This window comes from Prionailurus bengalensis, chromosome C2, assembly GCF_016509475.1.
Source record: "Prionailurus bengalensis isolate Pbe53 chromosome C2, Fcat_Pben_1.1_paternal_pri, whole genome shotgun sequence".
Classification (NCBI taxonomy): Eukaryota; Metazoa; Chordata; class Mammalia; order Carnivora; family Felidae; genus Prionailurus; species Prionailurus bengalensis.
Genome location: NC_057350.1, coordinates 118,437,868 through 118,463,348, shown reverse-complemented (window position 1 = coordinate 118,463,348; position 25,481 = coordinate 118,437,868). Strand labels below are relative to the sequence as shown.

At 39.3% G+C, this 25,481-nt stretch overlaps 1 pseudogene; it reads right to left on the bottom strand.

The window, feature by feature from the left end:
• LOC122491888 overlaps positions 1 to 25,481 on the bottom strand; it is a 60,367-nt pseudogene that overhangs the window by 25,065 nt on the left and 9,821 nt on the right.

Sequence of the window (25,481 nt, the reverse complement as noted above, 5' to 3'; positions counted from 1 at the left end):
TGCTCACACTCTCTGTCTCAAAAATAAATATTAAAAAAAAAAAGCTATCCTTCCTCAATTGAACTTTTTTTTTAACCTTTGTAAAAAAATCAGTTGAATAAATTTGTGTGGATCTATTTTTGGATTGCATATTCTGTTCCATTCATCTATGTGACTGCCTCCACCAATACCACACAGTCCTCATTAGTATAGCCACATATTAGGCCTTAACACTGGGTAGAGGGAGTTCTACCTCTTTGTTCTTTTCCTAATTTTCTTTTCTTAGCTCTTCTAGGACCTCTGCCTTTATATACAAATTTTAGAATAAGCCTGTCTACAAAACAAGTTTTTTGGAAACTTAAGAGGCATTACATTAAAATTATACATCTATATGGGGAGAATGCCTTTACTATGTTGACTCTTCCAATACAATGTAACAGTATACCCATCTATTTATTTATATCTTTGGTAACTTTCAGCATACAGATCTTGTGCATGTTTATGAAATTTATGAATAAACTGTGAGTTATCATTCTGCCTAAAATCAAGGCCTGGAAAAGACTACCTAAGTCTTATCCTCCTTGGAGTCATTGTAAATGGTATCATATTTCTAATTTTGTTTCCTACATGCTCATTCTTAGTACATACAAATGCCATTGATTTCTATAGCTTGATCTGCGTCCCGTGACCTTTCTGAACTCATTCATTAGTCCTAGGAGTTTTAATTGGTATGTAGACTTATATTGGGATTTTTCTTGCAGACACACGTGCCAGCTTCTTGAAACTGTGGATTTACATATTTTGTCAAAACTTGGGAAGTTTTTAGTCATTGGTTTTTTTTTTTTAATACTCTTTCAATCTCTATCCCTTTGTCCTCTCTTTTTTTTTTTTTAATTTTTTTTTTCAACGTTTATTTATTTTTGGGACAGAGAGAGACAGAGCATGAACGGGGGAGGGGTAGAGAGAGAGGGAGACACAGAATCGGAAACAGGCTCCAGGCTCTGAGCCATCAGCCCAGAGCCCCACGTGGGGCTCGAACTCAGGGACCGCGAGATCGTGATCTGGCTGAAGTCGGACGCTTAACCGACTGCGCCACCCAGGCGCCCCCCTTTGTCCTCTCTGATAACAAATATTTTGGGTTCTTTGTTATTGTCCCATGGGTCCTTGAGGTTCTGTTCATTTTCTTTTTATCAATTTCCTCTTTGTTGTTTGGATTGGGTCAGTTACATAAAGTTCATAGATTCTATCCTCTCTCATTTCCACTCTACTACTGAACCCATGTAGCATGTTTTTTGTTTGTTTGTTTTTAAATTTCTGTTACTGTATTCAGCTCTACCATTTCCATTTTGATCCTTCTGTTTCTGTGCTGAGATTTTCTATTTTTCCATCTCCTTGAAGAGAATTTGTAATTGCTTATGGAATAATTTTTATGATGATTGTTTTGACATCTTTGTGAGATCATTCCAATATATGATTCATCTTGGTGTTAGTTATCAATTAATTTTCTATCCTCATTCAAGTTGTGATGAGTGACTTTTAAAAAATTGTATCCTGGACATTTTGGCTTCTTTATAAGGAGGCCCTGGGTTCTTTTTAATTTTTTTCTTTTAGGAGGCAGTCCCCTGTCTATCTTTGGCCTAATTCTATAGGCCATAGTTCCAATAACCCTATTATTTTCAGAACCAATACAGTGCTATTTTGCTATCTGCTGCTTGTCTTAATTTGTGACCTGCAGTCGTCACTGGTCCCAGGTGTAGCTGTTTCAAGAAGTTGAAGGAGCTTCCCCAGGCTGAGTGCCTCTTGCGTATAGAGAAGAGATGCTCTAGCACATGGGACAGTGAACATTTCCCAGGTTGGGTGTTTGTCTTATTATGATACCTTTTGCCAGTGTTGCCAGCTAAATGATGTTTCCAGGCTTGGGAGAAGAGTCTCATGCCCTGTGGGAGAAAAGAGCACTTCATGGTCTAGACATGTGTGGTGGGATCCCCCTGGTTGACATCCTATAACTACCTGATGTCTCTGGGAGGAAGAGCACAGTCTCAGGCCTAAGAGGGAAGAAGAGCACTTCCTCTGGCTATTTAAAGTCAGGGGCTCTTCCCAATCTGTCCCTTGTGATTCAATCAGTGTCCCCGGGCACTGCGGATGGGACTCCTGATCAGTCAGGAAGAGAAGTTTCCCTACCTGGGCCACACTCTGTTCTAGGCTGCCATCAAGAAATGCCAGAGCTGGAAATCTTCTTATATTGGGTGGGGATTGTAAGATACTGGCTGCTGTATTGTTCCCCCCTCAACGCCCATGCTGGGGTCCCAAACTAGTTCCCCATTCTTTACCAACTTTCAGTTATCGTTTGCTGTCTCTTCAGTTTCCTCCAGAGTTTATAATGGTATGTAGTAGGGAAGAGCATGAGGAGACAAATCTATGCCATCCTGTACAGACCAGAAGTTACATTTAACTTTTCTAGCATCATTTTTATGAATGCATAGTACTAAATTATAAAGATATGCAATTAACACATAAAGTGAAGTCTTGATGTATCCTATCTTTGAACAGGGTTGCATTCAAAGAAAACATATTTTCAATTCCAAGAGCACTTCAAAAATAATGTGCTTTTTATCAACGAGGAGCCAGACTTTTATGAAGCATGTGTTATATTTGAGTTACACAGAAAATTTAAAGGTCTTCTAACTTCTGTAGTCCAACATTTCATCATTTCTTTGGAAGATACTCTGAACTGAGGTTAAGGAGAAAGAAAAAGGAAAGAAGATGAGACAAGGAGGTGAAGGAGAAAAAAAAAAGTCAGAGGAAGAAGATAGGCAGGAAGTAAGTTGGAGGCCTAAAAAAATAACAAAGAGCTCAGTGGAAAGCTTATGTGAGGAAGATCCATGAGAGATAAGGGAAGGAAGGCAGTCAACAGGGAAATGGGAAAAACGGTAACAAAATTCACATGGTGTTCTTGTGAACACCAAGAAGAGGAGATTAGGACATAGAGACACCAGATTCACGCCTGCACAGATGACCATGTGAACACAGTGACAAGGTGGCGGCCATCTGTAAGCCAAGGGGAAAGGCCTCAGAAGAAACCAAACCTGCCAACAGTTGACCTTGAACCTCTAGCTTCCAGAATTGTGACGAATTACATTTTTATTGTTAAGGCCACCCAGTCTGAGGTATTTTGTTATGGGAGCCCTAGCAAACTATACCAGTTGCACAACTCTGAAAAGATACTAAATACCACTGAATTGTATACTTTAAATGGGTGAAACTTATTATATAGAAATAAAATCTCAATAAAGCTGTTTCTAGAAAAGTACCATAGGCGATTCCCTCTCAGAAATGGTTACAAACTATGGGCTAGACCATGTTAACAAACAGTCCTGACACTTCTGTGCATGGCCCTGAACTCAATGCTGCTAGGTTTTGGGTTTGACCAGATGCTCAAGGACTTCACAGTCCACTGTATAAAACTGTTCAAGAACCAGAAAGTGTGACTACTGTTTTGGAGTGAATCTAAAATTTGACGGGCCAAAGCAGATAAAATTTTGCAAGCCCTCATTAAGAAACATAGTACAGAATTATGTGTGAAAGTGAGTATTGCTTTAGATTTATAAAAGAAATCACAGGGGCGCCTGGGTGGCGCAGTCGGTTAAGCGTCTGACTTCAGCCAGGTCACGATCTCGCGGTCCGTGAGTTCGAGCCCCGCATCGGGCTCTGGGCTGATGGCTCAGAGCTTGGAGCCTGTTTCCGATTCTGTGTCTCCCTCTCTCTCTGCCCCTCCCCCGTTCATGCTCTGTCTCTCTCTGTCCCAAAAATAAATAAACGTTGAAAAAAAAAATTAAAAGAAATCACAAATTTTACAAATTGAAAATTAAAAAAACCTGACGAATGCCACAATCATCCTCCAATCCAGAAATATTTTTATTCATTACAAAATTCACAAATCAAATTGCAACTGTTTATGAACAAGTAACATAGAAAATGGTAAAGCAGCTCAAATGATTGCAACTTGACTTGGCTGATTTTATAACTTTTCCGTTACTATGTAATTCATTATTGCAAATATCACAGCTTAAAACAACATACAGTTATTATCTCATAATTTCTGTGAGTCAGGAGTCTGGGCACAGCCTAGCTGGGGCCCTTGCTTAGGGTCTTACAAGGCTACAATTAAGGTGTTAGGCAGCATTATCCTCTGGAGGCTGGACTGGGTGAATATGTACACAAGCCTTTTCGGTTTGTTGGCATAATTCACTTCTTGGCTGCTGTGTGACTGAGGTGTCGGATTGCTTGCTGTCAGCTGAAGGCTATCTGCAGTTCTTTGCCACCTGGACCTCTCCCTAGGTTCACGTACAGTGTGGTAGCTTACTTCTTCAGGTCAACAACAGAGAAAAATCTTTCTCTAAGACTTTTCAGCTAAGGTAAGAATGACATCCCATACCTTTGTTCTATACTGTAACCTAATGAAGAAGGAGCTACCCCATCTCATTTTAACATCCTATTGTTTTAGAGCAAGTCTTGGGCCCTGCCTACTTCCAAGCTGTGATAAGTGGTGTCATAAACTGATGTAATTGCAATGTGCTGGAAATTATTCAGTAAAATTATGCAATTACCTAGGTTAATGGCAAGATTATGTATTAGACATCACATCATGGCCCATAAGAACCTTGTATGCTCTTGTCTGCTGTACTTGTTTGCTCTTTGTGTGAGGGCAAGTTATTGAGAGGTATCAGCCTGAAGCATATATATGAGAGAGAGAGACTCAAACTACCTGGAATGTGAACCAGAGCATCCTATTTTGTGCCAGGCTTTGGGTAAAAGAAAAAGAAAGACTGTAGTGATTCAAAACAGGAGTGAAAATGATATGAAAATATAAAAGAGACAGAGAAACCATGAATACACAAGAGGTAAGGATTCCATGGATGAGGTGCCCTCATGCGGAAGCCCTCTGCCAACTTCACGCACGGGCCTATGAATAACACAACATTCCTGAATATTTTTAAGTCCCCCTGAACAAAGGGAAATGACCAGGGAATCCTGTGGAAGACTGTGGGTATAAAAAAGAGAATGTCATACCTGTCCATCATGTTAATAAACATTACCTAATACTGGAACTTCAGTTTTCTTATGTACAAAATAAATAAAATATTATTATCTGTAAACAATATTTTATCATGAAGTAATACAAAAGTTTCCCCTAATGGTCAAATTCTCTGATTGTGTAAATGCTCTCAAATATTCCTTATTGTACTCTGAAGAAAGTTTGTCACATATTTGAGATGTAGAAAAAACTGAATTATGGACTTTCAACTTAGAACAAGTCCTCAAGAAAACTAATATTGGGGAAAATAATGTTGGAAAATTAACCTGAAGAATATGCGGTTTGTTTATGTAAGTACCCACAGAAAGAACTATAGTTATTATTTGAATTAAATATTGACAACTAGAAATACATCACAAATATTCACCAGTACTGGAGGACAGCATCTATTTGCTCAGTATGGAAAATGCTAGATTAGATATACACCCAATATCCAGAAGTAATAAAACTTTACTTTCTCATTATTTTTCTCAGACATTTATTTCCCACTTAGAGCACTTACGCATTATCTGAAAGCTGTAAACAATGTTTATAGTGTAGTGTCATTTATCTAAATGGAGTTGAGAATCACGGATACATTAATAATAAAAATAACAGTAATAACAGTAAAACATATTTATTTAATCATTATGAAAACCCTAAAGAGAGGCACTTATTACCCTTACTCACCAAGGCTTAGGGAGGCTTCATTAAGGGTTTTGTACCAAAAGGACAGTGCCGGATTATCAAACCCAGGTCATATTTGGATTTCTGAAGCAAAAATAGTATCATTTTACATATTTCTTACATATAATAATATGATTATATTCAATATTTATATTTATTCCTAATTCCCAAAGAATGGATGAAATCAAACCACTGCTAGAAGAGAGATTTTGCTGTTGATTCTCAAAATACTGATTCCCATAATGCATTGGGGCATGAACATAAACTTTGCACTTCTTTCTTCAGTTGAAAAAGACACATCAGTTCCATACTTCACATTTGGCAGTATGTGAACTGTACAATAAAACAGGACAATGCTAGAAACCAAGAAACAAAAATGGACCTACCCACTGATAAGTTGGTTTCATGGATCTATGTTCCTTGAAGCCAGAGACCCTGTGGTCTCACATGTTATCAACATTCAGGTGTCTCACTCACCTGTACTGGAACACTATCTGCCTGATCACTTGGCAGAATTCTAGAAGATTTTTTCCACAATTTGACGAAATGAGAAGTTCTGGGATACTATACACATTAATGAAGAGTATGAAAAGTCAATTCTTTCTCTTAAGGAAGTGCTTAACTATTACTCAACCACATTTTCAGTAAGAAAATGTAATAAATTATTATTAGTTCAAATCTGTGTTTCCATTGCATGAAGCTCACATTTTTTCATTCTGCCAATCCTAGTTCCTTCCTACATTCTTAAACATGTGTTAAATATTGCTCATAAAAATGCCATGTATGGTAAAACTAGAGAGTCAGTCCCTGGATATGAGTAGCAATTTTATAACACAGCAAAGAACAAAGGAATCTGGTGTATATTGTCCTGCAATTTCATGTATGCACAACTTAGAAAAACTCAAAATACAAAATATAAGCTCACTACTGTTTGGATTGGCCTTCCTCATCTTTAAATTATTTCCCAGTATTGGGCAACTAATGCTTACTACAAATTCAATACTACATAGCTTTTAAATAACTTCATAATAATACTTTTGCAAAATGATTACATCTCATCAAAGTAATCCCATACATACATACACACACACATACACAAATCAGATGCAAGAAAAGATCTGTTTGCTTCTTTTTTAGCAGAGCTTTACCTTGAGGTTGGTGGCATAAAGAACATGCAAGAAGTCTTTTTGCCTTAAATAAGCAGTAATCCTACAGAAATTTCTTAGACAATAAAAGGATTAGTTAACTAGTTATTTTGAAAAACATGAATTCCTATCAAGAAAAATGCCGTTGTTATGGAATTCAAGAAAATATTCCAAATAATGTCAACTTAATTATCAATGTTACATAAACTTAAAACAAAAAACAAAAGAAATGTTACATAAACTTCCTAAGTACTTGTACTTACATGATTTTTGTTTGGTAAGACTTACCTTTCTAATTATATAGAAAATGGCACATTAACAATTTCATCCATCTTTTACATAATTACTATATTTATATTCACATATGCATATATACACACACAGAAAGAAAATAAATTTACTACTTAAATTTTCAAAATTCTTTTTCCAACAATCATTAGATTTTGTTCACTAAGACAACAGTTCTCAAGTGTGGTCCCCAGACCAGCAGTATCAGCATTACATTGAAAATATTTAGATGTGCACAACCTCAGACTTTCCTCTAAACCTACTGAATGAGAAACTGTGGAGATGGACCCAGCACTCTGTAATTTATCAAGGCCTCCAGGTGATTCTGAGGTGCTGTTGAGGTGGAGAACCACTGCTCTAAGAGATCTTTAGCTTAAGGGTTAGTTGTAATGAAAGCATTCTTCTTAGAAATTGAATAGAAAAAAATATTTTTAAGTATTTTTTAGAATGGGATAGCAATTAAATAAGCTAAAAAACTGAACTATGCAGGTGTGATAGAAATCTCAGATATCAGGCTAATAATATAGACTATCCTTTCAAAAGTAAAAGAAACATAATAAGAGCTAATGCCTTCGCATTGTTTGCTGTCTGGGTGCCAGACATGGTCCTAAGCACTTTATTTATAAGATATTTAATCCTCAAAACAACTCATATAGCTTCGTACTGTTATCCTGCTCATTTTACAGATGGGAAAACTAAGGCATGGAGAGGTTCGCTGTGACTGTCCAAAGCATGCAGTTGTAAGAGGAAAAACGAGGCACAGAGTAACAAGTGGCAGAGCTGGGATGCTAATTCTATTTTTTTAATGTTTATTTATTTATTTTTTCAACATTTATTTATTTTTGGGACAGAGAGAGAGACAGAGCATGAACGGGGGAGGGGCAGAGAGAGAGGGAGACACAGAATTGGAAACAGGCTCCAGGCTCTGAGCCATCAGCCCAGAGCCCAACGCGGGGCTCGAACTCAGGGACCGCGAGATCGTGACCTGGCTGAAGTCGGACGCTTAACCGACTGCGCCACCCAGGCGCCCCAATGTTTATTTATTTTTGAGAGAGAGAGAGTGCAGGCACAGGGAAGGGGCAGAGAGAGAGGGGGACAGAGGATCTGAAGCAGGCTCTGTGCTGACAGGAGACAGTCCAATATGGGGCTCAAACTCACGAACTGTGAGATCACGACCTGAGTCAAAGGCAGACCCTTAACCGACTGGACCACCCAGGCACCTCTGGGATGCTAATTCTAATTGGATATTTCTGTAGTCCCTAATCTTAATTATGAGGAAATTTATTATAAGCTTATAAAAAATTATTTTAAGTACTTAATTTTTATTAATAGACCATTTGTTTCTTTGTTTCTGAAAAGTAGTGCATAGGTATAAAAATACTATTTGTAGATGAGTGAAAATGGAGAACTTTGGGCCTAATCAGAGCAATCCAACTGTTAGGATTTGGCCAGCAAAGTAGTTTGCTTATTTATTTGTATTTGAGGCATTAGATTGGGCTGCACTCCCTCCCTCCGTCTCTGATGTCCTATATTTGCAGCACAAAAAATTCTGGTTCAAGTAAACAAAAGCCAAATCTGAATCATAAGGATGGTCACAGCCCCTCAATCAACTGCCAGACTTAAGCCAGTTTATATACTCAAAACCACTTCCTGTTGAGGAAGGACCCTGAGATATTACTAAAAATATTTACTATTAGGGGTGCTGGGTGCCTTGGTTCATTAAGCGGCTGACTCTTGGTATCAGCTCAGGTCATGATGTCAAGGTCATAAGATCAGGCCTCTGCACTGGGCTCCACACTGAGCTTGGAGACTGCCTCAGATTCTCTCTCTCCCTCTCTCTCTGCCCCTCTCCTGCTCGTATGTGCACTCTCTCTCTCAAAAAAAGAAAGAGGTTTTTTTTGTCTTACTGTTAATATTTCTTTCAGACTTCCCCAAAGGGACCTATGGCCTTTTACCACCATAACTGTGTGCATTGAGGAAAAGGAAATAATCCGACCATTTGGGGACTACTTGTCACTGCCTCTGAACTAATTCCACAAGACCCAAAACGTCACTGTGGCCATCAGTCAGAGCAGAGGCTTAAAAGGTCAGGTGGTCGATGGAGTTTTAACTCAGTCTGTCTCTCAATGGGAGCCCATCTGTGGTTATTCCCCAGCTCCAGAACGCACAGTTGGAAGATATATTCAGCAGCTGGCACAATTTCCAAATTGGTTCCCTGACATGTGGAACGAAGGCTACTATGGTGGAAAAAGCCAAGTTGGAGCTACTATGGCCTCCTCTACTCAGCAAAATAGTAAGCCAAAAGCATTATGCCATTCCTGGAGGTATCACAGAGGTTAGTGCCACCCTCAAGGACTTGAAAAAGAGTAAGAGTGGTGATTCCCACCACATCTCCATTCGACTCACCTATGTGGCCTGTGTAGAAGACAGATGGATCTTGGAGAAGGTCAGCGGATTATCATAACTTTAACTAGATGCTGACTCCAATTGCAGCTGCTGTACCAGATATGGTTTCATTGCTTGAGCAAATCAACCCATCTTTGGGTACCTGGGATGCAGCTATTGATATGGCAAATGTCTTTTTCTCTATCCCTGTCCATAAGGTCCACCAGAAAAGCAGTTTGCTTTCAGTTGGCAAGGCCAGCAATACAACTTCACTGTACTACCTCAGGGGTATATCAACTTTCTAGCCCTGTGTCATAATTGAATTTACAGGGATCTTTATCTAAACTCTTTCCTTCCATAAGACATCACACCAGTCCATTACATTGAGGACATCATGCTGATTGGACCTAGTAAGCAAGAAGTAGCAACTATTCTAGACTTACTAGTAAGACATTTGCTTATCAGAGGATAGGAAATAAATCCAACAAAAATTGGGTCTTTTACTTCAATGAAATTTCTAGTGGGTCAGTGCTATAGGGCATATTGAGATATCCTTTCAAAGGTGAAGGATAACCTGTCACATCTGGCCCCTCCTACAACAACAAAATACATGCACAATGCCTAATGGGACTCGGGATTTTAGAGGCAACATATTCCTTATTTGGAAGTGTTACTCCAGTCCATTTACTGAGTGACCTGAAAGGCTGCTAGTTTTGAGGAGGCCCCGGAACAAGAGAAGGCTCTGCAACAGGTCCAGGCTGCTATAAAAGTTACTCTGCCACTTGGGTCATATGATCCAGCACATCCAATGGAACTTGAACTGTCAGTGGTAGATAGGAATGCTGTTTGGAATCACTGGCAGAATTCATCTATAAGTGAATTTCTCTGCAGGCCCTTAGAATCCTGCCATCCCTTGCAGAGAAATACTCTCCTTTTGAAAAATAGCTCTTGGCTTGCTATGAGATTGAGTAGAGGCACCCAGTCACCATGGGACATAAACTACCCATCATGAATTAGACGTCACCTGACTTACCAAGCCATAAAGTTGGATGTGCCCTGCAGCACACTATCATCAAATGGAAGTAGTATAGGCAGTGGGCCCGTGCTCATGGAATTCACCACCACTGCCATGTTCCTCACCATCCTGAAGCAGCTGGCTTGATCAAATGATGGAGTGGCCTTTTGAATACTTGGTTATAGCACTAAGTGGCAATGCCCTGCAACTCTAGGGTAAGCTTCTCCAGGAGGCTGTATATACTTAGAATCAGCATCTAATATATGGTTCTGTTTTTCCTACCATCAGGATTCTTGAGTCCAGGAATCAAGGGGTGGAAATGGGAATGGCACCACTCACTATTACCCACAGTGACCCATTAGCAAAATTTCTACTTCGGTTTTGCAACCTTATGCTCTGCTGGCCTAGAAGCCTTAGTACCAGAATGAGGAATGGTTATACCAGGAAACAAAGTAATGATTCAATTGAACTAAAAGTTAAGACTGCCACTCTGGCATTTGGACTCTTCATGCTTTTAAATCAACAGGCAAAGAAAGGAATTAGTGTGTCAGTTGAAGTGAATAATCCTGGCTACCTAGGGGAAATTGGACTGATATTCAACAATGGAGGGAAGGAAGAGTATCTCTGTAATACAGAAGATCCATTAGGGCATCTCTTCGTACTACTGTGGCTGTATATTAAAGTCACTGGAAAACTAAAATGACCCAATCCAGACATGACTACTAACGTCCCACATCTTTTAGGAATGAATGTTTGTGTAATTCCACTAGGTAAAGAACCACGACCAACTGAGGTGCTTGCCGAAGGCAAAAGTAATACAGAATAGGTAGTAGAAGAAGGTAATTACAGATGTCAGCTACGACCACAGAAGAGACAAGAACTGTAACTGTTATGAGAGCTCCTTCTTACTTTGTTATAAGTTATGTGTATGTGAATAGGAAATAATATTTGTTCCCTTATACTGTAACAGGCATTGACTTATTACCATGATATTTAAATATTATTAATTTTATATCATGGTATTTAAGTTACAGGATTATCGGGGCAAAAGTAAACATCACTTAAGGACTTCACCTTTTCTTCTGGAATGGGTTAGTGCATTTTCAATGGTAGGTAGTATAGTTGTATCATGTTAGGTGACATGACCTTGTTATTGTCTATATTTGGAAATTAAGTATGGTTTAAGGAGATGTGTATGGGTGTCAAGTTGACAAGGAGTGGACTTGTGATGGTTAATTTTATGTGTCAACTTGACAAGGCCACGGGATGCCCAGATATTTGGATACACATTCTGGGTGTGTCTGTGAGGGTGTTTCTGGATGAGATTAATATTCTAATTGATAGACTGAGTAAAGCAGAGTATTGCCCTTCTCAATGTGGTTGGTCTTCATCCAATCTGCTGGATGTCTGAATAGGAAAAAAAAAAAAAAAAAGGTAGGTTAGGGGGAAATTTTCTCTGTCTGCTTCTCTGAGCTGGGACACCAGTCTTCTGCTGCAGTCAGACTTGGACTTGAACTGGACTGTACCATCAGCTCCTCTGGGTCTCTAGTTTGCCAACTGCAGATTGTGGGACTTCTCTGTCTTCATAAGCATGTGAGCCAATTCCATGTATTTATTTTGTCTCTCTGGAGAACCCTAATAAAGATAATTTCTGAGATTCATCCATCATCCAGGTTGTACTGTATATCAGTACTTTCTCCTTTTTGTCACTGCATGGCATTTCATTCTGGGAATACACTTTTTAAAAAAAATCTATTCTCCTAGGGGCGCCTGGGTGGCTCAGTCAGTTAGGCGTCTGACTTCGGCTCAGGTCATGATCTCATAGCTTGTGAGTTCGAGCTCTAAGTCGGGCTCTGTGCTGACAGCTCGGAGCCTGGAGCCTGCTTCGGATTCTGTGTCTCCCTCTCTCTGTGCCCCACCCGTGCTTGCTCTCTGTCTCTCAAAACTGAACAAACATTAAAAAAAATGTTTTTTTAAATCTATTCTCCTATTGATGCACATTTTGGGATCTCTGCATTTGGGGCTATGAATACAGTTGCTAGAAACACTGAATACAACCTTTGGTAAACATTTGTACTTATTTTTCTTAAGCATCTATCTAAAAGTTAAGTAGCTGAATCACAGAGTACTTATATGTCTGGTTTTATTAGATACTTACAAATGACTTTCCAAAGTGGTTGAAACAATTTGTGAGAGTTTCAGTTGCTCCACACTTTCATTAACACTTGGTTTTTTCAGTCTTTTTAATTTTAACCATTCAGGGCGGGCAGATCGTGAAGTAAGTAAAAATATATTTTTGGTACCCCTGCCTATGTTCAACTAAGCAACTCCACTGTATGTCTCCCATTTCCCTTATCCTTAGGGCCTTCCACTGCCTTTATGAAGCTGGTAGATTTACCCTAATTTCTACTTAAGATGTTAGTTGATAAAAATGACAAATTAGAAGCCAGCAAGCATCATTAATGTAAAGATGCTGTTTCTTTTTTTAATTTTTTTAATGTTTATTTATTTTTGAGAGAGACAGAGTGTGGGCATGGAAGGGCAGAGAGAGAGGGAGACACAGAATCTGAAGCAGACTCCAGGCTCCGAGCTGTAAACACAGAGCCTGACATGGAGCTCGAACTCACCAACTGTCAGATCATGACCTGAGCCGAGGTCAGTCTCTCAACTGACCAAGCCACCCAGGCGCCCCTGAAGATGCTGTCTTAAAAATGTAACTAGTTGCCCACATTAATATATCAATTTCACATAACATTCTGTATTGCAGGTTGTTTTGAAGAAAAATAAAACAAAAATTAAAAACCAGGACATTTGCCAAGTCGTCATTAGTGCTATTTACAAACTCTTTTCTTTCCTTCCAAAAATATTCTAAGATTGCATCTTTCTGCTCATTTGAAGTTGGTTGTTTCTACATGGCTTGCACTGACCAATGAACTGTGACTCCAAGTGAGATGTTCCACTTTTCGGGCAGGAAACTTAAGAACCAGTGTGCAAGTTGCCATGTGCACTTCCCATGTCTCCTTAGCACTTACGTAAGATTAGGTCAAGATAGAATCTGTACTAGCACAAGTCCTTGAGAGACTGATGAGCAGAGGTGTTCTGATAACTTGCACTTGGACACACAGGGTAAGAAAGGAACAAACAGGGACGCCTGAGTGGCTCAGTCGGTTAAGTGCTGACTTTGGCTCAGGTCATGATCTCCCGGTCCGTGAGTTCCAGCCCCGAGTCGGGCTCTGTGCTGACAGCTCAGAGCCCGGAGCCTGTTCAGATTCTGTGTCTCCCTCTCTCTCTGCCCCTCCCCCACTCACGCGGACATGCGTTCTCTCTCTCTCTCTCTCTCTCTCTCTAAAGTAAATATTGAAAGAAAAAGTTTAAAAAAAGAAGAGAACTTTTTGTTTTCTTATAAGTCACTAAGACTTCGGTGTTGTTTGTCATCACAGCATAACCTAGCCTCCCCAGAAAGGCAGTCTGTCCATGTAAACCTCACTCTGGGTGAGTCAATTTGCTTATGCTAAATATCTGGGTCCCTCTTTAAATACCATCTGTAGTCTCCAGTTTGCAGCAGTTCCTGGTAATTCTTCCTCGCTCATTTATATCCCTTATGAGGCCTCTAGGAATTTTGTTTTTAATAGACCATTTTTCAGAGCAGTTTAGGGTCACAATAACATTCATGAGAATAGATACATAGATAGAGATATATATCAAAATGAATATATTTTAATAAAAGTATTTTTTAATAAAGAAGCTATAAGCTAGTTCTGTCCCTTTTAAGGCTTGTTTTAGTTTTATGATGAGGAGGGCAAAAGGCAGCTAGCAGCAATAAATTTATAAAACTATGTATTTTGTCATTTTAATTATTCTCTATGGCATCTCTCATCTCCCTATCCTTGCACAAATAAGAGTCTCTAACATTGTTTATTTTCTAAATCTGTTTTATTTTTAACCAAACAGAAACAGGGTTCAATGAGTGTTAGCTACGACAACTTAGCAAACACACTCTTGAAACTTTCAGGAAAAACATGGTTTCAGCATTTTTTCCAAGATTAATTTTTCTGTGCCTTGGAATGTAAAACAGTTACCATAACATTAATTGAATGAGGTTTTATCTAATCAAACATTAACGGAAACAAACATCTCCAGAGGATCGGAATTCCATACGAATTCCACAGGGCAGAAACATCACATATGTCATCTCAAATAGAAAACGAGGAACTGTCTTTTTAGCTATTGCCAGCCATTAATAATTCACATGAAGAAAATTATTTTAACTGTTACACTGGTGTTTGAACATTCTGTCTTATGTTCTTGACACTAAAATCTGTGCACCTTTTAAACAATTATATCACTTCCAGTTCTGGCAAGGTTGCAAAGTAGATAATGTGCAAACCTAAAAGTGCTAATGAAAATATAATTAAAACCTATTGACATGCAAAGTCAAGCTCCTAGAAAAGTTCTAGTAATCTGTGGAGCTAAAGGGAAAAATCTGAAAATCCTGCGTATTACACAGAGGCTGACACGTCTTTGGCTTCTGAGAGGTGCCAATCCTCCTTTAGCCAGGGGATTTGATTTCTCCAATCATGGCAGGGCAGTGGTGGGGCCTTGGGCCTGAGCAGTGGGTGTTGTGTACTCTATCATTGATCTCCAATAAGGTGGGAACCCTCAAAGGGAGACAACCCAGTATAAAGGGTAGACTAGACAACAAGGATTAAAAAAAGCTCGACTGTTTTGGCCTGCAGGGCCAAATCTAAGAACCGCAGGAAATTTAATGGGCAACCATTACACTGTCTAACTACAGAACACGTGTTTAGAACTTGCTATTTATTTTTTATTTCTTTTCCAAGCTTACATAGAGATTTCAATACTTAGAGATTTTGGCAGGGAAAATTTGATCACTGAGAACTCATACATCAAGATGTGCTCTCATCATTTAGGGGTTTATATTCAAAACACACACATGACTTGGGAATCTCCAAATTGGAAGAATAATATAACACATGGTCTTCCATTGGTTACATCATGGGACACCAGCAGAAGCAAGAGCAAGCCTGTCAGAGAGAGCACACCCGCAGACAAGCCGTCCTCGGAGCCTCATGGGCTCAGCCTCATGGTTCTAAACTTGAGAGTGCGTGAAGTAACCTGACACCATTTTACTCCATTTCTGATCTCCTATGTTTACACAGAAAGAAACTAAATGCCCCACAGATGAAAGACGACACAAGGCATAGTGTTTTAGGGTGTAGCCTCTGGAGACACTTTCACATAATGCTTTTGTGAGTGACTTTGCATGAGATATCCAACCTCAGTTTTCTCATCTCTAAAAGGGGAATTATATTTTTTAAATATTCATTTATTTATTTTGAGAGAGAGAGAGAGAGAGAGAGAGAGAGAGAGAGAGAGAATACACCAAGCACTGTGAGCACAGAGCCAAAATTAAGAGTCGGACGATTAACCAACTGAGCCACCCAGCCACCCCTAAAAGGGGTATTATCATAGTATCTATCTAATGGGTTTGTTATATGAATTAAATGAGTTAACATGTGGAAAGTAGTTAGGACCAGAACCATGCCTAGAAGGTAGGGATCACTGGAAAGGACAGCTTCTCTTATCATCGTTAGCATCACCTCAGTCATCACTGCTGCTATAGGTCACTGGTTACATTATTCCAACTATTCCATGGTTAGGATGTTTCTTCTCTAAATTTGCCCAGATGCATATCCTTCTGACCTGGAACTAAATCTTGAGGTAAACCTAGCAACTATACATATCAAAATGATATGCCTTTGCGCGACTGGCTCCTTTGTCGAGAAGCAACATAACTAAGAACAGCAAGAAAATGTAAGGGACTACCATGAAGCTAGCTAATTACAGAACATGTGTTTAGAACTTGCTATTTATCTGTTGTTTCTTTTTTAAGCTATACTTGTATATAGATTTCCAGTGCAAATCATTTGTGTTGTAAGTGTATTCTATTAACGTACATGCATTTTGGTTCCTTAGAATCCAGAAAACGTTACACAGAAAAATCCTCTAAGATATACACATGGTTGAGTACATTGGAGGTAGTGTTTACCTCAAGAGTGGATGCATCGAGGTCATCCCAGACCCAGCACTGTCTCCTGCCCCCACCACACACACCAGTGGCCACTGACCACCAGACTACTCGGGAAACTGGGAGAACATGGATAGGACAGCAGGCTGCCTCACCAGGCTTCTGTTGGGGACTTCTGAGACTCATTAGCTCGACAGCTCTCGTGTCAGCTAATTCCACCTGCTCTGCTTCCCTCTTCCAGGAGCTCTCATGTCTCTTTCTTTCTGACTCCCTGCATTGCAATTACATCAGAGGGAAGAAATTCCTCAGCACCCAATCCCCTTCCTATTAACTCCTGATAAATTTCAGCTTTGTCTCTGAAAAATGAGATTAGTAGATACCTGTCTCATGATGTGGTACATACGTGCAACATGATGAATCTGCAATTATTTTGTATCAATGCTTTTTGAGTTTCACACTCTAATTCTGTATTTGCTTATTTTACATTTGGGACAGAGTACTATGCTGTATACCTTCGAGTCTCCTTAAATAGTATTTTAAGTATTTCATACTGCTGTATTTATATGTGATTTTGCAAACCTCATTTCACTTACATGGAAAAGTGTACTGAAACAAGATCATTCTGAGCTTGGTTGGTCCATGTAGAAAACACTCTGAAAACATTTTAATATTAGGTTACCTCAAAAGCAGAATCTGAACCCCAGCCATGGGTTGAACGCGGCCCACGCACTCCCATCACTTTTTCTTTCTTCTTGCTTTGGATGCTATAAAGCATCCTGCATGGGTTCCAGTGCTCCAGAGCAAAGCCAGCGGTGACACCAGGAGGCCACTGCATTTCCAGCTGCAAATGGGCAGAGGGGAGGAAACGACACAGACATGTACTCATGTACACACCACCTAGATGTGCTCTAAGCCCTTCAAGGACTAGGGAAATTACTGCTGGGCAAGACTGTCCTCTGTGGGCCTCTCGTACTCCTCCCCTTCTCACTGTGCGTGCCAACAACCCAAGGCCTTGACCACTCTTTCCCTTGGCCATTTGTCAGGGTTGACTTTGCAGGGAGCAACCTTAAGGGATGAGGTCACACCTTCCTTCAGGACACAGAGGAGGACTAAAGTTCCTTCTCTAATTCTATGGTGGGTGTGGTTATGAAGAGGATTTTTGTGGTGAAGGAACTGTCAGGTATCTGTATATTGGTGGTGGAAAAAGGAATCTACACATGTGATCAAACCTCCCAGGACTAAAAACGCGCGCGCGCGCGCACACACACACACACACACACACACACGAATACAAGTACAACTGGAGAAATGAGAAAAAACAAATCTATCATTGGATAAATGTTCCATAAATTGAGTATTTTCTAATTTTGATGAGCTTTGCCACATCATGGCTTACTGTAATCTTGGAAGGCTGCATTATAGGATTTGAGGAAAAAAGTCATAAATATGAAGAATTCCTTGTATCTTCAAAAGGACTGAGGATTAAAGGTGAAGATTCATCTCAAATTTAAGGCTGTTATTACAGGGCGCCTGGGTGGCTCAGTTGGTTAAGCGGCCGGCTTTGGCTCAGGTCATGATCTTGCAGTCCGTGAGTTCAAGCCCTGTGTCGGGCTCTGTGCTGACAGCTCAGAGCCTGGAGCCTGTTTCAGATTCTGTGTCTCCCTCTCTCTGACCCTCCCCTGTTCATGCTCTGTCTCTCTCTGTCTCAAAAATAAATAAATGTTAAAAAAAAAAATTAAGGGGCGCCTGGGTGGCGCAGTCGGTTAAGCGTCCGACTTCAGCCAGGTCACGATCTTGCGGTCCGTGAGTTCGAGCCCCGCGTCGGGCTCTGGGCTGATGGCTCAGAGCCTGGAGCCTGTTTCCGATTCTGTGTCTCCCTCTCTCTCTGCCCCTCGCCCGTTCATGCTCTGTCTCTCTCTGTCCCAAAAATAAATAAATGTTGAAAAAAAATTTAAAAAAAAAAAAAATTAAGGCTGTTATTACAAACACAGTAGAGAGAGAAGATACCTGGGAACAACAACTAATATTCTCTGAGTGCTGTCCTACCTGCCAGGTACTGTAACGACAGTTAACATTCATTTACTATTTAATCCTCAAAGCAATCCTACGTGATGGCACCATTATTATCTCCATGTTATAGGACATCAAAACACAGAAAGGCTTGTAAATAAACTAACATTCAGGAAGTGCTGGTACTGAACATAATCTGTCTTTACATATCCCAGTAATCCCATGGGATATTATGCATAGTTATGTACAGAAGCACTGAGGCCCAAAGAAGTTAAATAAATTATACCAACATAAATAGAAGGCGTATCTAGAATTCAAAATTCTGGTTGACCTCTGTCTAAAGCTGCTTCTTTTCCCTGAAGCAAACAACCTTCCTAGTGCCTCACAGGTTGTAGAAGAGGAACCCAGCTGTAACTCAGAACATCTGCTTTCCAGTTCCAGTACTTGGTGGAGTGTAACACGTTCATCAGGTGCTTAATTTTCTGAGCCACCCTTTCTTTACCTGTGGCAAGGTGTGGATTGGGATGGACAGTGTAGAGTTATCTAAAGTCTCTTCCAGTTCTAGGGGCGCCTGGGTGGTTCAGTCGGTTAAGTGTCAGTCTTCAGCTCAGGTCATGTTCTCGTGGTTCGTGAGTGTGAGCCTCTCATCGGGTTCTGTGCTGACAGCTCAGAGCCTGGAGCCTGCTTTGGATTCTGTGTCTCCCTTTCTCTCAGCCCACCCCTGCTCACACTCAGTCTCTCTCTCTCTCAAAAATAAACATTAAGGGGCGCCTAGGTGGCGCAGTCGGTTAAGCGTCCGACTTCAGCCAGGTCACAATCTCGCGGTCCGTGAGTTCGAGTCCCGCATCAGGCTCTGGGCTGATGGCTCGGAGCCTGGAGCCTGTTTCCAATTCTGTGTCTCCCTCTCTCTCTGCCCCTCCCCCATTCATGCTCTGTCTCTCTCTGTCCCAAAAATAAATAAAAACGTTGAAAAAAAAATTAAAAAAAAAAAACATTAAAAAAAGAAGTTTTTAAGTCTCTTCCAATTCTGAAAGTATACAATTATGTCTAGGGACACCTTATCTGGGGTTATGTTGGTACATTTAGACAAATGTATGTGACTTCTGTTCTGGGTAACAGACACATTTCTAATTCAGTAGACACAACCAACAGAATTGGTCACCAAGTAAACAACCCTTATCTGAGTCTGACCCTCCAACTAGCACCAGAAGACAAAAGCCACAAGAAAAAACCCTCTGTGATTTTCTTCAGGTAACACAATTTGACATCTCCCCCCCACCCCTTCCTGCTCTCTTCTTTCATTCTGACCAGCAGAGCCAGTGAAAACACCCTTGTGTGTCATTCTGGAAGGAGCAAAACGATGCTGTGAAGAGTCAGATCAGAAAGAAACAAGGAATTAGACTTGTGTTCTCTGACCTCTTGCCTAGTGAAGGGACAACAGAAATAACAGCAGGTATATCGGAAAGGCCTCTGCATGGTCATGATTTCTTGCCCCATATAGTCAATGACCTGCAGGATAAAGGGCCTTAGTGTCTGATACACAGTTTTGGTAAAGTCTTCTGTGTTTTCAGTTATGATGTGAATAATCTGGCCCAGATTGTTTTTAATATTGTATCTATTATTAGTTTTAAAAGATGTCATCACTAAAAAATAAAATGAGAAAGCCACTTTATTTTAAAATTTTTTTTAAATGTTTATTCGTTTTTTGAGAGAAAGTGTGTGTGTATGTATGTATGTGGGGGGGGGGGGGGGAAGGGCAGATAGAGAGGGAGACACAGAATCTGAAGCAGGCTCCAAACTCTGGGCTGTCAGCATAGAACCCAAAGAGAGACTCAAACTTGCAAACTGCGAGATCAGGACCTGTGCCAAAGTCAGACGCTTAACTGACTAAGCCACCAAGGTGCCCAAGAAAGCCACTTTTAACTTAGAAGCAGTTAAAATGGTCTTCAAGTATTTGTCTAGCATTTCTTAGTGTATAAAGAAAAACAGCTTTTTCAAAATTTCATTGAAGCATATGCAATTCATCAGAACATCAAAATATCTTATAACCCTTGTAAGAATTTAAATCCTTTGGGATTTAGGGGCATCTGGCTGGCTCAGTTAGAGGAGCATGTGACTCTTGATCTCAGGGTCATGAGTTCAAGTCCCACATTGGATAAAGGGTTACGTAAATAAATACAAATTAAAAAATAAATCCTTTGGGATTTAAAATATTTAAGCTCAGAGCACGATCATTTTAAAATGTTTATTCACATAACAGGAAAGACTGAAATCATTTTTTATAAGATATTCATGTTTTCTATAATACTTGCATTCAGAAAACTTTAGTTTTAAAAATATTTTAATGTCAGGATGAATTTAAAATGTTGTAACTGAGATACAAAATAAACTAGATATAGTGACAGCATGAAATGAAGAAGCAGAGGAGGGAATAGGTGAAACAGAAGATAAAATTATGGAAAATAATGAAGCTGAAAAAAGAGGGAAAGGAAGTTACTACATCATGAGGGAGACTTAGAGAACTAAGCAATTGCATGAAATGAAATAATGTCCATATCATAGGAGTACTAGAAGAGGAAGAGTGGGGAAAGGAGCAGAAGGTTTATTTGAACAAATTATAGCTGAGAACATCCCTAATCTGGGGAAGGAAACAGACATCCAAGTACAAGAGGCACAGAAAACTCCCTTAAAATCAACAAAAACAGGTCAATACCATAGCATATCATAATGAAACTCACAAAATACAAGGAAAAAGGGAGATTTCTCAAAGTATCTAGGGACAAAGGATCCTTAACTAACAAGGACAGACACATAAGGGTAGTAGCAGACCTATCCACTGAAACTTGGCAGCCCAGAAGGGAATGGCAGGAAATATTCAATGTACTGAATAGGAAAAATATGAAGCCAAGAATCCTTTATCCAGCAAGGCTGCCACTCAAAATAGAAGGAGAGATAAAGACTTTCCCACAGAAGCAAAAACTAAAGGAGTTCATGACCACTAAACCAGTCCCACAAGAAATTTTAAGGGGGACTTTCTGAATGGACAAAAAAAAAAAAAAAAAAAAAAAAAAAAAAAGACCAAAGCAGCAAAGACTAAAAAGGATCAGAGAACATCACCAGAAACATCAGATCTACAGATAACAGAATGACACTAAATTCCTATCTTTCAATAATCAATCTGAATGCAAACAGACAAAAGGCTCCAATCAAAATACACAGGGTAGCAGAATGGATTAAAAAAACAAGATCCATCCAAACGCTGTATACAAGAGACTCATTTTAGACCTAAGAACACCTGCAGATTGAAAGTAGGGGAATGGAGAACCTCTATCTATCTATCGATCGATCTATCTATCTATCTATCTATCTATCTAGATGGAGAACCATCTATCATGCTAAAGGAGGCCAAAGGAAAGCCAGACTAGCCATATTTATATCAGACAAACTAGATTTTAAAACAAAGACTATACCAAGAGATGAGGAAGGGCATTATCATAATTAAGGGATCTATCCATCAAGAAGATCCAACAATTGTAAATATTTATGCCCCCAACTTGAAAGCACCCAAATATATAAAGCAATTAATCACAAACATAAAGAGACTCAGTGGTAATAATACCATAATAGTAGGAGATTTAATATTCCACTTACAACAATGGACGATCATCTAAGCAGAAAATAAAAAAGGAAACAACAGCTCTTAATGACTCACTGAACTGGATGGACTTAACAGATCTATTCAGAACATTGCAGCAGAATAATATTCTTCTCAAGTGCACATGGAACATTCTCCAAAACTGATCACAAACCGGGTCACAAGTCAGCCCTCAATAGGTACAAAATGACTGAAATCATACCATGCATATTTTCAGCTCACAACGCTATGAAACTTGAATTCAGCCACATGAAAATATTTGGACATCCTAGTAAAGAATGAATGGTTAACCAGGAAATTAAAGAAGCAATAAAAAAATACATGGATACAAATGAAAATGAAAATACAACAGTCCAAACCTTTTGGGATGCAGCAAAGGCAGTCCTAAGAGGAAAGTACACTGCAGTTCAGGCCTAATCTCAAGAAGCTTTTAAGAAAGGTCCCAAATAGTCAACCTAACCTTACACCTAAAGGAGCTAGAAAAGGAGAAGCAAATAAAGCCCAATGCCAGAAGAAGGGAAATAATAAAGATTAGAGCAGAAATAAACAATACAGAAACAAACAAAGAAACAGTAGAACAGATCAATGAAACTAAAAGCTGGTTCTTTGAAGGAATAAACAACATTGATAACCCCCTAGCCAGACTTATCAACAAGAAGACAGGACCCAAATAGATAAAATTACGAATGAAAGAGAAGAGATCACAACCAATACCACAGAAATACAAACAATTCTAAGATAATACTACGAAAAATTATATGCCAACACACTGGGCAATCTGGAAGAAATGGACAAAATCCTAGACACTCACCTACTACCAAAACTGAACCAGGAAGAAAAGAAAAAATTGAACAGACTCATAACCAGCAAAGAAATTGAATCAGTTATCAAAAATCTTCCAACAAATAAGAGTCCTAGGCCAGACGGCTTCCCAGGGGAATTCTACGAGACATTTAAAGAAGAATTAATACCTCTTCTTCTCAAACCGTTGCAAAAAAATAGAAATGGAAGGAAAGCTTCCAAACTCATTCTATGAAGCCAGCATTACCTTGATTCCAAAGCCAGAGACTCCATTAAAAGGAGAATTACAGGTCAATTTCCCTGATGAACCTGGATGCAAAAATTCTCAACAAGATACTAGCAAATTTAATACAAAAGCACATTAAAAGAATTATTCACCGTGATCAAGTGGGATTTATTCCTGGTTCAATATTTGCAAATCAATCAATGTGATACACTACATTAATAAAAGAAAGGATAAGAACCATAGGATCCTCTCAATAGATACAGAAAAAGCATTTGACAAAATAGAGCATCCTTCCTTCATAAAAATCCTGAAGAAAGTAGGAATAGAAGAAACATACCTCAGCATCATAAAAGCCATAAATGAAAGGCTCACAGCTAGTATCATCCTCAATGGGGAAAAACTGAGAGCTTCTCTGTAAGGTCAGGAATATGACAGAGATGTCCACAGTCACCACTGTTGTTCAACATAGTACTAAAAGTCCTATCCTCAGCAATCAGACAGCAAAAAGAAACAAAAGGCATACAAATTGACAAAGAAGTCAAACTTTTACTCTTTGCAGGTGACATGGTACTCTACATGGAAAACCCAAGAGACTCCACCAAAAAATTGCTATTGCTGATACCTGAATTCAGCAAAGTTATAGAATATAAAATCAATGTACAGATATCAGTTGCATTTCTATACACCAATAATGAAGCAGCAGAAAGAGAAATCAAGGAATCAATCCCATTTACAACTGCACCAAAACCCATAAGATACCCAGGAATAAACCTAACCAAAGAGGTAAAATATCTGTGTGTTGAAAACTAAGAAGACACAAAGAAATGGAAAAACATTTCATGCTCCTACACTGGAAGAACAAAATATTGTTAAAATGTCGATACTACCCAAAACAATCTATACATTCAAAGCCATCCCTATCAAAATAACACCAGCATTCACCAGCTGGTGAATTCACCAAAATAACACCAGCTAGAACAAACAATCCTGAAATTTGTATAGAACAAGAAAAGACCCCTAATAGTCAATGTAATGAGAAAAAGAGAGGCAAAGACAGAGGCTTCATAAATCTGGACTGTAAGCTGTATTACAAAGCTGTAATCAAGAGAGTATGATACAGGCACAAAAACAGACACATAGATGAATGGAACAAAACAGAGAACCCAGAAATGGACTCACAAATGTATAGCCAAATAATCTTCGACAAAGCAGGAAAGAGTATCCAATGGAATAAAGACAATCTCTTTAGTAAATTGTGCTGGGAAAACTGGACAGAGACATGCAGGAGAATAAAGCTTTCCCATACCATTCACAAAAATAAATTCAAAATGGATACAGGACTTAAATGTAAGTCAGGAAGCCATCAAAATCCTAGAGGAGAAAACAGACAACAACCTCTTTGACCTTGGCCACAGCAACTTCTTACTTGACACATCTCTGGAGGCAAGGGAAACAAAAGCAAAAATGAACTATTAGGACCTCTTCAAGATAAACGCCTTCTGCACAGCAAAGGAAACAATCAGCAAAACTAAAAGGCAACTGAATGAATGGAAGAAGATATTTGCAAATGGAAGAAGATATAAGACATATCTTATAATGGGTTAGTATCCAAAATCTATAAAGAACTTATCAAACTCAACACCCAAAAAATAAATAACCTAATAAAGAAATAGACAAAAGACATGATAGACACTTTCCAAAGAAGACATCTGGATGGCTAACAGACACACAAAAAGATGCTCCCTATCATTCATCATCAGGAAATACAAATCAAAACTACAATGAGATACCACCTCACCCCTGTCAGAATGGCTAAAATTAACACCTCAGGAAACAACAGATGTTGGCAAAGATGCAGAGAAAGGAGAACCCTTTTGCACTGTTGGTGGCAATGCAAACTCTGGAAAACAGTATGGAGGTGCCTCAAAAGTTAAAAATAGAACTATGCTATGACCCAGCAAATGTACTGCCAGGTATTTATGCAAAGGATACAGGAGTGCTGATTCGAAGGGGCACATGCACCTGAATGTTTTTATAGCAGCACTATCAACGATAGCCAAAGTATGGAAAGAGCCCAAGTGTCTATCAACTGATGAGTGGATAAAGATGATATGTTACACACACACACTGGAACGTTAGTTGGTGATCAAAAAGAATGAAATCTTGC